The sequence below is a fragment of the Zootoca vivipara genome, chromosome 2 (genome assembly GCF_965207765.1).
Source record: "Zootoca vivipara chromosome 2, rZooViv2.hap1.1, whole genome shotgun sequence".
NCBI lineage: Eukaryota > Metazoa > Chordata > Lepidosauria > Squamata > Lacertidae > Zootoca > Zootoca vivipara.
In genome coordinates, this window is record NC_142584.1 from 100,516,843 (window position 1) to 100,528,979 (window position 12,137).

Below are 12,137 nucleotides of genomic sequence, written 5' to 3' on the forward strand. Positions count from 1 at the left end.
TTGACTGTGTCGACCACAGCAAACTATGGCAAGTTCTTAAAGAAATGGGAGTGCCTGATCACCTCATCTGTCTCCTGAGAAATCTCTATGTGGGACAAGAAGCTACAGTTAGAACTGGATATGGAACAACTGATTGGTTCAAAATTGGGAAAGGAGTACGACAAGGTTGTATATTGTCTCCCTGCTTATTTAACTTATATGCAGAATTCATCATGCGAAAGGCTGGACTAGATGAATCCCAAACTGGAATTAAGATTGCCAGAAGAAATATCAACAACCTCAGATATGCAGATGACCAAGGGCGTACCCACCGCGGGGCAGGGAGGGGCCGCTGCCCTACTCTAGAGGCAGGGCCGGTCGGGCAGCTGCGGGCAAGAGTGGCGCTGCCGGCGGGGCTGGTGGGCAGAGGCGGAGGACAGCCCAGCGGAGCGCGAGTTCGGCGCCCGCAGCAGTCTCTTGTGCCCGAGCCGTGCGGAGTCCACACAGCCGCGCTGTGTGGGAGGGGGCAAGGGCTGACGCTCCCGACGTTCGGTAGACCTTTGCGCATGCGCAAAGCGGGGCACATGCGCACAGCGCGGCTGTGGACTCCGGCGGCCGCCGTGCAGGGCGCATGCGCACAGCGCGGCTGTGCTCAAAGGTCTCCCGAACGTCGGGAGTCGTTCAGCGCCTGCCAGACCGCTGCAGCAACGGAGCCTCGGATAGCTTCGCGGAGGCCGGGGCTTTGCTCCAGACCTCCGCGGAGGCCCCGATCCAAGCCTGGTTCCCTTCTCTCCCCCCCCCCACCCCCAGACTTCCCTCTTCTCCTCTAGGCGGCCGCTGGTTTTCTCCCCTTCGCCGCCGTCGCTTCAGGTTTATTTTGATTTCACCTGGGCTCTGTAGCCCCGCCCACATTCCCACTTTGTGGCCCCTCCCCTCCCGCGCCTTGGCCCCGCCCCTTGCCCCCCCTAGTTTTGATCCTGGGTACGCCCCTGCAGATGACACAACCTTGATGGCAGAAAGTGAGGAGGAATTAAAGAACCTTTTAACGAGGGTGAAAGAGGAGAGCGCAAAATATGGTCTGAAGCTCAACATCAAAAAAACCAAGATCATGGCCACTGGTCCCATCACCTCCTGGCAAATAGAAGGGGAAGAAATGGAGGCAGTGAGAGGTTTTACTTTCTTGGGCTCCTTGATCACTGCAGATGGTGACAGCAGTCACGAAATTAAAAGACGCCTGCTTCTTGGGAGAAAAGCAATGACAAACCTAGACAGCATCTTAAAAAGCAGAGACATTACCTTGCCGACAAAGGTCCGTATAGTTAAAGCTATGGTTTTCCCAGTAGTGATGTATGGAAGTGAGAGCTGGACCATAAAGAAGGCTGATCGCTGAAGAATTGATGCTTTTGAATTATGGTGCTGGAGGAGACTTTTGAGAGTCCCATGGACTGCAAGAAGATCAAACCTATCCATTCTTAAGGAAATCAACCCTGAGTGCTCACTGGAAGGACAGATCGTGAAGCTGAGGCTCCAATACTTTGGCCACCTCATGAGAAGAGAAGAATCCTTGGGAAAGACCCTGATGATGGGAAAGATTGAGGGCACTAGGAGAAGGGGACGACAGAGGACGAGATGTTTGGACAGTGTTTTCGAAGCTACGAACATGAGTCTGACCAAACTGCGGGAGGCAGTGGAAGACAGGAGTGCCTGGCGTGCTCTGGTCCATGGGGTCACGAAGAGTCGGACACGACTAAACGACATGACTGTCAACCTGAGGCCACCAAAATTCCCTGTTCTACGCAACTGTTAAAAACACAGGAGCCTTCCATTGCCATCTGATCTCCTTGCTTGGGATTTGCCATTTTTTTGACTTGGTTTCAAAGCAGCAGTGGTGATCATCCTTCCTTTTCAGTAGAGTAGGAAGGATGGTGTGAAGGCAGGTATGGGGGAACGTTTTGGCGCTCCAGGTGTTGCTGAACTACATCAGCTCCGGAAAGCATGGGCCATGTTTAGGGATGGTGGGAGTTGTAGTTTGGCAACATCTGGAGGTCCAGAGGTTCCCCGCAACTGTTGTAGGGGTTGCCAGTCTCAGATCCTGCTTGAAACAGGAGCTGAAATGCTAGGAACTATAATGAGAGAATTGATCCGTCGATATATGTAGTAGAGGGGCTTTATTGAGTTACAGTCAACACGGATTTACAAAATACAGATCACGTCGAAGAAACCCGAAAGCCTTTTCCGATATAGTCACTGAGTGGGCGGAGAAGGCAGACATCATGCACATAATACGTCTGAGTAGCTGCAAGGCCTTTGACACCGAACCGCACAGGAAGCTAACAATAGTTTTGACAGACAGCACGGTGGTTGACAGACAGGAAATAGTGAGATATTATTGATGATTACATCAGAGGTAGACAGAAGAACACAGATCTTGAGGCCCTGACCTTACAAAGATGGGCTGGAAGAAAAGGCATTTGTTTATTTATCTAGCAGCTTGGGAGGCAAGATGTGTGTTTTATTCCTAAAGAGTTTATTATGTTCCTTTTTTATTTTTGAGGGGCTGAGAGAGCAGCTTATTTGTGAATGATATAGAGCAGCAGCTGCCCCTTTCACCCTGCCCCACTTTTTTTTTGAGTGAGCCAGAGCCAGATGTCACATCTACCTAAGATGCTGCTGTGCATGCAGAAAATGGTATTCTGACATGTTAAAGATGCATGCCAACCCCTATGTTTCTTCCCATACATAGTTTTATTAGGCACAAATTTGTAATCATATACCTGTCTACGTGGAAGTAAGTCTCATGGTGTTCAGTGGGGTTTGCAGCCTAAAACATGTGTATTACTCTTTCCGTTAAGCCAAAGGGGCTCAAAAGTGCTTGCCTTTGCTTGCCTGCGTTGTGCCCAAAGAGTTTCATCACTCAGGACAGATTGAGCTGAGATCATTGGGAATGTCAGTTGTGTAAACTGGGGCTGAAGAGAGACAAATGTGTCCCCTGTCGTTATACTTCCGATGCAGCAATTATAAGTGAATGATAACCATGACATTATTACCAAGAAAGAGGGAGGTAGAGGAGAGACATTGAAAATACTTTTTTTTTTTGTAAATGGACATGATGCCTGTGCTTTGAAAAGGTTCAGGGAGTGAGGAGGGACACCGGGCAGTGAAGTTACAAATGACATTTTAAAATGGAAATTAGACATAAAGCGGAAGAGGACGTTTGTGTATGTTTCTCAAACTGCCAGGTCACATTACTTCTTGCCTCCATTTTTAATCTGCTTCATAAAACATAGGGAGATGTTGTATTCTTCTCTCATGGGCGGTAGTTTTGCACAGTGGGGCTTGGCTCATGTTATATGTCAACAGGATGAGCCCCCAGTGATGGTGGTTGCTTCACAAATTGCGACTAAGAAGGACTTGGAATTTAAATGGTGCTCTGTATCGTCTGGAAGCTTCAAATGGGCCATCTGTATTTCTGCACAGGAGATCTGCAAGTCACTCGTGGAATGCATGATGATATGATCAACTTGTCTCTGGAGCCAGCGCTTACATAGTACTCCAAAATAAATAAAGCCTTGGGTTTATTCCCTATCTTCACAAGTGTTAAAGACTGGGTACAATCTAATAGGTTTTTTTGTAAGTGGGGTTAGGGCAGACATCATCAGCTTTCAGGAGCTGGTCTCCTGCTTGACATGGAACTGGAGTGTAATTTCAGGATATGTTTTGCAGAACTACAACTCCCATCATGCCTGGCCATTGGCCAGGTTTGATGGCTTGGTGGGAGCTATGGTTCAGAAACATCTGGAGGGCCGAAGTTTCCCCACACCTAGTCTATAAGAGCATAGGCAAAGGTAAAGGGACCCCTGGCCATTAGGTCCAGTCGTGACCGACTCTGGGGTTGCGCGCTCATCTCGCATTATTGGCCGAGGGAGCCGGCGTATAGCTTCCAGGTCATGTGGCCAGCATGACAAAGCCGCTTCTGGCAAACCAGAGCAGCACATGGAAACGCCGTTTACCTTCCCGCTATAGCGGTTCCTATTTATCTACTTGCATTTTGACGTGCTTTTGAACTGCTTGGTTGGCAGCAGCTGGGACCAAGCAACGGGAGCTCACCCCGTCACAGGGATTCGAACCGCCGACCTTCTGATCAGCATAGGCTAGCAATAAGATGTATTCTGTATGGCAAATGAATGTTCAATATAGAATGCTGTTAATAGTAAATATGCCTTCTGTGTGACAAAACCAGCTACAGTGGTGCCTCGCCGTATGAATTTAATCCGTTCCGAAGGCACCTTTGTAGGTCGAAAAATTCGTAAGTTGAAAATTGCCATTGGAAACGCGATTTCCCATAGGAATGCATTGGAAACGGAAAAATTCGTAAGTCGAAGCAACCCCATCTAAAAATTCGTAAGTCAAAAAAACCCTATCTAAAACCGCCGCAGTTTCTGTTCGAATGTTGAGAAATTCGTAAGCGTGCGGCCATTTGCCCCACTCGTAAGTCGAAAAATTCGGTTGTCGAGTCGTTCGTAAGTCGAGGTACCACAGCATAGAATCTGAAATACACAATTTTCTAGCATAAGTTTTAGGTATTTGTTAGACTCAGAGTGGAAGTAGATGAGGAGAGTATTTCAAATTGAAACTTATACAGAGTACCTCGGGTTACAAACACTTCGGGTTACAGACTCCACTAACCCGGAAGTAGTACCTTGGGTTAAGAACTTTACCTCAGGCTGAGAACAGAAATCGTGCGGCGGCGGTGTGGCAGCAGTGGGAGGCTCCATTAGCGAAAATGCACCTCAGGTTAAGAATGGTTTCAGGTTAAGAGCGGACCTCCGGGACGAATTAAGTTCATAACCAGAGGTACCACTGTACTTGCTTAGCCAGTTTCCAAATGTCTTTTACCTACATGTTGTTGTTGTTGTTGTTGTTGTTGTTGTCGTCGTCACTGTTACTATTAGTTACGTTTCTTGAAATGATCCTTTCCTCCCCCCTCCCCACTTGTTCTAGTTACACACAGGGAAAGTGCATCAAGTCTTAAAAGACTTATTTGCCAAAATTGTTCCTGACAACTTTGTAAAAAGAAAAGAAAAGTGTTTACCAAAAAAAGCATTTAAAGTTAATTAGAATGGAAAGCAGTTCCTGTGCCTGATACAGAATTGTGATCTACTGAACCTCCCCCCTTCCCCCTCACTCCCCCCCAATTTATCAAAGAGATTTTTCATCATATTGCACATCTGCAGCCTTCAGAACAAATTCTGGCGAGAGCACTCAGTGTCACCATGAGAAAAAGGCTTAGATGTTTCCCCAGGATAGGGGGAAGGAAAGCAGCCCCCTATCAATTCCCATTTCTCAGACAGAATGATGCCTTTAACACTCGGTAATGAAAAATTTTATATGTGAGAGGGATTACCAGCATCAGCCTGTTATTGTCCTTTGATGTGCCCCAGAAATATTACAGTAGAAGTTATTAAAGAATAAATTGTGGGAAGCAAATAGCCCCTCTAGCTCACTTTGCCACTTTGCCCTTTAGTCAATTTCTGTCATGGTGAATTCCTTCTTTCATGGAGGCTTGTTTACCTTCTTTTAGCTTTGTAAAGACTTCTCTCTCTCTTAAATGAAAGAGATGCTCGATGACACAGTATTTTACATCTTAGGCATTACATGAATGATGAAAAATATATTGATCATCAGCGACTACTCTTGTATGTCAAAAGGTTTGGCGGACTTGAGAGCAGGATGGCTCAACCTTCTTAAATCTCTTTTTACCGTCAAGAGTTGGGTCAGTTAGTTTTGCATAGAGCCCAACCATTCTCTGCTTTTCTCTGAAATGGAGAAAATATAGAGCGTGCTGAGTTGTGTCTTGACAGCGTGCGAAAGTTTGCATCTCCAAGATTTAATTTTGAAAACCTGCCAGGTTTTGAATTGGTGCATAATTTCATTAACTTCTGGGCCACAATTCCAGCAAAGGGGTCTGACGTTTCAGTGAATGCCAATTAACTTGCACCTTCACTCCACAGAGAACTAAGACTTGGGAGATGTGGTGATGGGTGGCATGATGCCCACTGATTGGATGGTTTTCACCAAGGGACACGCTGCGATCAAGGCCACTGGAGATGAAAGGCCAAGTGCTTATTAGTACTTCTCTCTGGGGATTAATTAGGTTTCCCCCCCCCCTATTTCTGTGGAAGAGCCGCCCGTCACGCCTAAAAGTAATTTGGGTGGATGATAAGAAACTGATAGATGGCCAGGAACTGTAGACACATTGCCTTCAGTCTTGTTTACTTTCAATTCTCAATTTTGTCCACTTGAGAATGAACTGAAAGTTAGAAATAGCCTCTGGGCCAGGGAGCGAGCGAGAGACCGAGATTTTTCCCCTTTCACTGTTTTAATAGATTATATAATAAATTATGAAATACCTTTTGGTTTCTAGAGACATACTGAAGGTTAAAGCGAATCAATTTATGTCAGCGAGCTCACATATTTGAGTGTTTCAGCCCGCTTCATCAAACAGTGGGTTGTTTCCCCCCGATTTTCTTTTCCGCCTTTGCTCATGAGCTTGTAAAATGCTATTCCTTTGCTTAATTGTTTTAAAGTCACATGTGCTCCATAAACTTTTATTCTTTTTACAGAACAATCAAACCTGTGTTGCTTTATTCGTGGTTTTATCTGCCTAGTTTTGCTTAAATTGCCACATTACAGTCAAACCTCAGTTCTCGAATGGCTCTATTTCCCAACCTTTCAGCCCCCGAACGCCAAAAAACTGGAAGTAAATGCTCCGGGTTTTGAATATTTTTTGGAACCCGAACATCCGACACAGCTTCCGCTTGAGTGCAAGAAGCTCCTGCAACCAATCAGAAGCCGCACCTCGGTTGTCAAACGTTTTGGAAGTCGAACGGTCTTCTGGAATGGATTACGTTCAACAACCGAGGTTTGACTGTACTGAGAAAATAAAGGGAAGTGGGAGAAAACTCTTTAGTTTTGTTAACTGTAATAGCCAAGAGGGCCTCCCCAAGAGCTGGATGTCATAGGAATGGAGGAAGCTTCCTTATACTGAGCCAGACCATTGGTTTATCTGGCTCAATACTGTGCACTCTGACTGGCAGCCAGTCTCCAGGATTTCAGACAGGATTTCATCCCTACTTGGAGATACTGGTGATTGAACCTTCTGCATCCAAAATAGATGCTGTACCACTGAGCTACCACACTTTGCTGTTGGGAAGCTGTCTCAGAAGAGTAACAGTGCATAGCAGACAGAATATGTGATAGAACAAGCATCCCCAAACTGCTTCCCCGACCACTGGTCCTGTTAGCTAGGGGTCATGGGAGTTGTAGGCCAAAACATCTGGAGGGCCGAAGTTTGGGGATGCCTGTGATAGAAGGAGATTAAATGTACATGACTGTTTATCTGGCAGTTCCTCCACTATCCCGTAACTGATCACATCAAGGTTTTACATTTGGGGAGGGAGATAGGATAGGGCGTGACAGGAGAGCCCTACTCAAAGAGTTCTAACAACTTGAAGACTGGGGTGTGTGTGTGTCTTTTTCTTCCCATCCTCCTCACTGCTTTCCTCTGTACCAAAACCCTCCCCAGATCAGAACCCCCTTGGTCAGTCCGTGCTATGTTGCACACTGGGCTGTGTGATGTGGTGCTGCCTCTGCCCGATGTCAGGTAATTTCTCGCCTTTTACTGCGGCTCTGTGTGACACAGCACCCCTTTCCGCACTGTTTGAACTGTGGCTTCTGAAAAGCATGAAGGGGGTTAAAGGGAGATGGGGTCAGTTGCACAAGCTGTTTACACTGGTGCAACCTCTGGATGCAATGCACAGGTCCAGCTGGTTGTTTTCGGACTCGTCAGAATTATGCCCAATTATGCCAGTGGGATCAATGGAAGTAATAATACCACTGTATTCTGCTCTGGTCAGACCTCACCTGGAGTACTGTGTCCAGTTCTGGGCACCACAGTTCAAGGATACTGACAAGCTGGAACATGTCCAGAAGAGGGCAACCAAGATGGTCCAAAGGCCTGGAAACGATGCCTTATGAGGAACGGCTTAGGGAGCTGGGTATGTTTAGCCTGGAGAAGAGAAGGTTAAGGGGTGATATGATAGCCATGTTCAAATATATAAAAGGATGTCATATAGAGGAGGGAGAAAGGTTGTTTTCTGCTGCTCCAGAGAAGCGAACACGGAGTAATGGGTTCAAACTACAAGAAAGAAGATTCCACCTAAACATTGGGAAGAACTTCCTGACAGTAAGAGCTGCTCGGCAGTGGAATTTGCTACCAAGGAGTGTGGTGGAGTCTCCTTCTTTGGAGGTCTTTAAGCAGAGGCTTGACAGGCATATGTCAAGAATGCTTTGATGGTGTTTCCTGCTTGGCAGGGGATTGGACTGGATGGCCCTCGTGGTCTCTTCCAACTCTATGATTCTATGATCAACTGGGCAAGTTAGTCTTGTCTTAAGTTTTATTGATTTTTAGTGGGAAATTTTGTTCAACTAACTTACTTCTGGCTAGACATATGTAAGTTTGCCTTGAGTTCAGTGGTGCTTATTCTTATCTAGGCATAGGCAAACTCGGCCCTCCAGATGTTTTGGGACTACAACTCCCACTATCCCTGACCACTGGTCCTGTTAGCTAGGGATGATGGGAGTTGTAGTCCCAAAACATCTAGAGGGCCGAGTTTGCCTGTGCCTATTCTTATCTTTGGGGAACGGGGGTGGGAGAGAGAGACAAAGCACCAGAGCACAGTTGCTTTAAAAGAAGGCGGTATTATAACCAGTGATAATGATGATGAATGCAGATTGCTATGTAAGTAATGGATTAGCATTAATCACCGATTCATGTATAGTGTGGAAATTTAAACTAATATTGAAATGCAAATTACCCTACAGAAACCCAGTCCTCCACCTTGCCTGTTTGGTCACTGCTCATTAATGTTGAAAGCAGTGACACTTTCAGGACACAGGTGGCCCATGTAGTAACTCAGCCAGCATATAGTATCCAAAACAGGACCTGATTCAACTGAAATGTTGTACTAGTGGGAGCCAGCAGAATGAGTCCTTCTACAGCAAGAGTGCTTTTCCTGCCTTTGATCCTCCCATGCACCCCGAAATTAGCTCTAGGGGTTCGGGATAACCCCAGAACAGCTTGTGGGGGGAGAAGGGGAAGATGATTGCAGTCTCCTTAGAACTGCTTTGAATTCCATCCATGGCAATAGCAAGTATAGGTGTGGTGTGTCAAATAGGAAGGCACCTGATGTGGCAGCATATTGGACTTCAGACACCCAATGGGTTCTGAGTGCTTTTTGACACCCCACTAAGCTCCTCCCCAGGATCTAGATACATAGCTGCCAAGTTATCCCTTTTTTTAAGGGATTTTCCCTTATGCTGAATAGGCTTCCTCGCGAGAAAAGGGAAAACCTGGCAGCTATGTCTAGATATCTGCCTCCCAGCCCACAGGGCCCCTCCTGTGGGTCAAACTCCTCTTGGGGAGGAGTGTGCATATAAAACCACATATTCATGAAAATAGCAATCAGAAGTGCATTTTATTAGGCAAGGTCCCTTTGCAAAAATGTGCATATGCGGCAAAATTGCATGCAAGGGTCTGTATATTAGGAGAAATTTGCATTAAAGGGGAATGTGAATTTTCATGCAGACTTTTTCTTTTTAAAAAAAATTGCAAACGGAGGTGAAAGTGTTGACAGCTGAACTGAAGATTGCAAAAATGAGAAGCTGAGAGAAACTGAATTTGGTAGATTTGTGCATCCCTGCCTGCTACATTACGTTACATCATGCCTTCTCACATAAATGCCTTTCTGCAAACATCTGCTACACACTGTTGCTTGTGGGGCCCCCAATCCTGCATGGAGTGACTGGTTTGTCTTGAATTGGTGTGAGAGTGATTTATCAGGTCCATTATATTTGTCAGCGGTCGTTACTTTTGAAAGAGGTATTTCTCTCTCTCCTTAAAATTTTTTTTTAAAAAAATCTTGTATTCTCATGGCGCAGACCATAAAAATAGTAAGTAAGTGGGTGAGAAACATGGGTGGCAAACAGTGGCAGGTGAAAAATAAGAACTGCTAGATTAACAAAAGGGCATTGCCTGCTCTCTTGATGCAGTAACATTCAGATAGGTTTTCCTCCATGTGAGCTGCTGAATTTCTTAGGCTAGTGTTACAGTGGTGCCTCGGTTTTTGAACGTCTCTGTTGACAAACATTTCAGAACTTTAACATTGTAAACCTGGGAGTAAATGCTTTGGTTTTCAAACATGCCTCAGAATTCGAACGGCTTCTGCTGAGTGTATATGTTATTTCCCCCAATTTTCTCTATTAAATTTGCAGCCTTTTGCACCTCAGTTTTTGAACGTTTAGGAACTCGAACGGTCTTCCGGAATGGATTACGTTCGAAATCCGAGGTACAACTGTATAGACAGATAGTTGTGGAGCAGAAACATCTTTGGGGAAAAGATCCCTTGAGATCCCTGTAGATCTCCAGTAGTGACGCTTTACACTTCTTGGGGGGCTGTAATACTGCATGCAGCTTGGGTCTCCAATGTGGCAAACGTGTGGTTTTCATCTGGTACACATGAAGCCTCTGATTGGTCCCACAGGAAAAGCAATGGGTGAGAAGGCTAAAGATAGTTTTATCATGTATAATGAGATAAGAATCCAATGTCTTTGTTTAGACCAGGTTTCTCCATGGTTTTAAGTTTGGTGATAAATTGCAGTTCAGCAACTTCTCTTTCCAGTCTATTTCTGAAATTCTTTTGTAATAAGACAGCTACTTTGAGATCTTGTATAGAATGTCCTGTGAGATTGAAGTGTTCTCCTACTGGTTTTTCTGTCTTGTGATTCCTGATGTCAGATTTATGTCCATTTATCCTTTGGCGTAGGGTTTGGCCTGTTTGTCCGATATATGGCATACACAATGTTAGAAGATGAGCAATTAAATAGTCCTGAGATGGTATGTTTGATGTTTTGGGGGCTAGTAATGGTGTTGTCTGGGTGTATGTGGCAGCAAAGTTGGGATCTGGGTTTATTTCAGGTTCTGGTACCAGTGTCCATGTAAAGTCTGGTGGTTGTATTATTGTGGATGAGGAGTTGTAAATTCTTCCTGCAAGACCAAATGCAGTCCAGTTTCCCACCACCCTTTTGAGTGGTGCCCCCCCCTCTGACTATACATAAGGGTCTGGTGACTTCTGTTTCAGTGTATCTGAAGAAGTGTGCATGCACACGAAAGCTCATACCAATGACAAACTTAGTTGGTCTCTAAGGTGCTACTGGAAGAATTTTTATTTTATTTTATTTTGTTTCGACTACACCAGACCAACACGGCTACCTACCTGTAACTAGAACATTTAAAACTGTGTGTGATATGCATTCTGTGATCCTGAGGATTCACTCCCAAGCAACGCATAAGCTCAAGGCGGCCCTGAATAAAGAGGCCTCTGTTGTGTAACGTTAATCTATGGCCGACCTTAAAGTTTAGCATATTTTACACCAGGGCGATTAAGAACACCCACAGTTTTGTTCGATGCATGTCTTAAGAGTGTTTTGTTACATGTTTCTTTCGCTTTCTAATGCTGATAAATAGCCACCTGACTGGAGAAAATATTCTTTCCAGCGTGCTGTCTATGGATTATGGAGGAAAGTTGCAGTTGTCCTAGTTGTGAGAGGTGTTTAATGTCTAATTACTGTGGTGAACAAACAGCCCCATGTATTCAACAGAAGTGCAGCCCCCCCCCCAACAACAATGAAAGCAAGATGTGCTGTTCCTGGGAGAAGGAGAAAGAGCTGCAGAGTAACCTGAGGCCATTTTTTCCCTGACTGTAGCCAGGCAGTTTTGCTTCAGGGTACTGCTTTTGTTATCTCCCCTTGTGCCCTCTGAGGATGAAAGCGTACAGCGAAGCTTCCAAGAGAGAACTACCTGTTTGAGCGAGATTCAGTAGCTGAAGGAAGTTCCTATTGATGGATAGAAAAAGGAGTCGCTCCGTCATAACTAAAACAAAGCCTGCTCAATAGACCCGGTGTGATTGCTGAAGGCTCCTCTCCTCTATCCTAGTTTAGCAACAAAAGGTTACACGAGGTGTCCTAGAGACGATTCTCAGGTGGGTGCCCTGCACACGCTTTAAGATGAATGGTCTGCTCTCTCCACCCTTGTACCAAAG

The 12,137-nt window shown here is 45.4% G+C and overlaps 1 protein-coding gene and 1 long non-coding RNA gene across 13 annotated transcripts in view; one reads left to right on the forward strand and one right to left on the reverse strand.

The window, feature by feature from the left end:
* FHIT (fragile histidine triad diadenosine triphosphatase) overlaps window positions 1-12,137 on the forward strand; it is a 1,052,598-nt gene that overhangs the window by 344,156 nt on the left and 696,305 nt on the right. The gene's annotated exons all lie outside the window — the stretch shown is intronic.
* The window catches only part of LOC148686983 (uncharacterized), a 30,103-nt gene continuing 22,355 nt past the window's right edge, over window positions 4,390-12,137 (reverse strand). The window contains exon 3 of the long non-coding RNA XR_015948296.1: window positions 4,390-4,526. This is a non-coding gene — a long non-coding RNA (uncharacterized LOC148686983). The remainder of the gene's footprint in view (window positions 4,527-12,137) is intronic.